The sequence below is a fragment of the Xyrauchen texanus genome, chromosome 1 (assembly GCF_025860055.1).
Source record: "Xyrauchen texanus isolate HMW12.3.18 chromosome 1, RBS_HiC_50CHRs, whole genome shotgun sequence".
Classification (NCBI taxonomy): Eukaryota; Metazoa; Chordata; class Actinopteri; order Cypriniformes; family Catostomidae; genus Xyrauchen; species Xyrauchen texanus.
In genome coordinates, this window is record NC_068276.1 from 65,064,483 (window position 1) to 65,067,371 (window position 2,889).

The 2,889-nt window shown below is 37.4% G+C and overlaps 1 pseudogene; it reads left to right on the forward strand.

Annotated features, from left to right (window-relative positions):
* The first annotated feature begins 1,865 nt into the window (after window positions 1-1,865).
* LOC127643593 (uncharacterized) lies at window positions 1,866-2,101 on the forward strand (annotated as a pseudogene).
* Window positions 2,102-2,889: the final 788 nt, after the last annotated feature.

Sequence of the window (2,889 nt, forward strand, 5' to 3'; positions counted from 1 at the left end):
GGAATTCCCTGAGTGGGACTTCCCTCTAGAGCAGTTGCGGGACAAAACCCTTAAACATGCTCTTGGCCAAGTGAGAGTAATTGATGGTCAACAGCTCCGGCCGGGCATCGCCAATTCATACCCATATTTTGCCATGATTAGAGATTGGCTATATAGAGTCACAGGACGCTCAAACAAAGGAGGAAGTGACCCAATTGTTGATTCCACGGAGCCGCCGGGAAGTGATTTTCCAGGCAGCTCATTATAATCCTATGGCCGGTCACCTAGGGGAATGAAAAACACTTCTCCATCTAATAGCCCGTTTCTATTGGCCGGGCATTGGCGGTGACGATTATTAAGAATCAATATATTTGTTTGAGGATCGATATTTTCGATACAACACCAGTACCGGAAGTATCGATACTTTTAGGATCGATCCGCCCATCCCTAGTTCGTGTCGATTAATCATTTATTATGACGACAGTTGTGATCTCAAATAAAAAATGATCGGCAGAGTTAAAACACAAGTCCATCATCTTTCACATGAACACAGACAGATGCATTTGATCTGTAACACACAGTAATAACTGCAGTCTTCACTCTCATCATCACTATAACACCAAACATTATTTATATATGAACAGAATAAAGAATACATGAACACTGAGACAGTAAATCTACAGTATAGACCTGTGCACCCACATCACCATCATGTGTTTCACACACACAGAAATAACAGAAGATAATATAGAATATAATAAAATACTCACAGAGTATAAGAGGCAGCACACTCGACTCCATACTGTCACTTTAATGAACTGTTTAAACTGTGCTGTCTGTCTAAACCAAACCCTTCCTGTGTTCAAACGTCATTTCACACTTCTGAGATAGAAATAAAAGTGTGGGAGAAAGACAAGACTTTATTTTTTAACAGGAAAGGGGCCCAGAGCAATATAAGGGTGCCTGATGTTCCTCCTACACTGAAACTGCAGATGAGAAACATAGCAGAAGTCAAACCACAACTATGAGCTCATCTATTTTATTAAACCACTAAAACAAAATATAAAATAAATATATTAGGTTTATAGCATGTATGTTTCATATGTATTGCATATAACATATGGTTACTGTGCATCCAAAATCCCATAATAACCAGGAAATAAAAAGATTTGGTGCATAACAGGGACTTTTAATTATAAACAAATTCACAATACAAATTAACTTTTATTGTGTTGGATAAATTTCATTGTCAACAATTGTTCTGCTCTGTTGAACATTTGACACATTTTGAACATTGAGCTTTAAATATTTTCTTTATAGAAAAAAACTTTCATTTGAGTGAAATAAACTCCAAGATTTTAAACTGTGAACGAGAAATAAACACGTGACGTGACTTTGGCTCCTCCTTCAGTGTTTCCTTTAGGTGAATGTAAATATATATTATCTTTATTTAACCAGAAAGAAAACTCATTGAGATTAAAAATCTCTTTTCCAAGAGCGTCCTGGCCATATAACATAAACATAAAACATATTATTTACGATGCTAATAAATAGTGAGTTACAAGGTCATAAAATATAAAAAGTTCATAAATATTTACCACAAGTGATAAACAACAAGTATCATCCGAGTAATCAATCATAACATCTACAGCCTCCGTGTCATTTAAAAGTGCTTTAAAAGCAAACAGTGAAACTCCTGAAGATTCAAGCGCAGGGGCCGCAAACTTAAATGCCCCTTTTCCCAGTTTAGTCCGAACTTGAGGGACAGACAGCAGTAATAAGTCCTCAGAACAAAGACAAAATCTTCCTGTGCCAAAATACATAATAAATATCTTCTCCGGTTGTTGGTCGCGTCACTTTCGCGTGAATATTAAACTCTCGTCATCATGTCTGGAAGAGGAAAAGGAGAAGTTTCGCTTGATCATTGGAGAATCATTAAACGCGCTATTCGTCGTCTCGCTCGCCGTGTCGGTGTCAAGCGGATCTCCGGTCTGATCTACGAGGAACGTTATGCGTGATGACGTCACCTACACTGACACCTCAAGAGAAAGACGTCACTGTCATGGACGTTGTGTACGCGCTGAAACGACAGAGACGAACTCTGAACGTATTCAGAGGATAAACGACTTTATTCTGGATAAATTAAACACTTTTTTAAGAGTTACATATTCTCACACTAAACAGTCGATGTTTAAACGGTAGTTTTGCTGGAGAACAAAGGAAAGTGAATCTGTTCGTCAGTTTCAAACATGAGGTGATGGGCGGGTCTTCCATTTCATGACAAAGCTATTAATTGGCTCTTTCCACCCGTCAATCTAAGAGTTGACCAATGAAAACATTTAGTGTGTTTGATCCATGAAGACACGCAATCAGAAGACGCGTCGAGTCCTTTATAAATTTGCATAGATGAATAAAAACTGCAGTCAGATGAATCTCTTTGTGCAAGTGTATTTAGGAGAATTTGTGGTTTTAAATGCATAGGATGGTCACACCAAATATTGATTTAGCTTGAATAAGTTTACTGCTTACTGTTGTACAATAATGTCATTCTTAACTAGTATATCAAACTTATAAGGTAAAATGGTAATATCTCTGCAAACACAATGTACCAGATATATAATGTATTAGTTATATTTGGTAATTTCGTAACGTAACTCGTATCATTACCATTATAACCAATTCACAAATCATCTTCATGCTTCCTAATGTTGCAAGATTACCCAGAATGGCCCTGTTACGTGATGTATTTCCAATATTTTGGCAATTCCATGATTTACTGACAAATTAACTACAACTTCATGGGCAATAATTGAATTACCATTAAATTACTGTTGGGAATTTTCAGGATTGGCCCCCAAGTATCAAGTCAGGTCTGCGGTCGCTCTCAATCCGGATCCTCGAGGGGAGAAA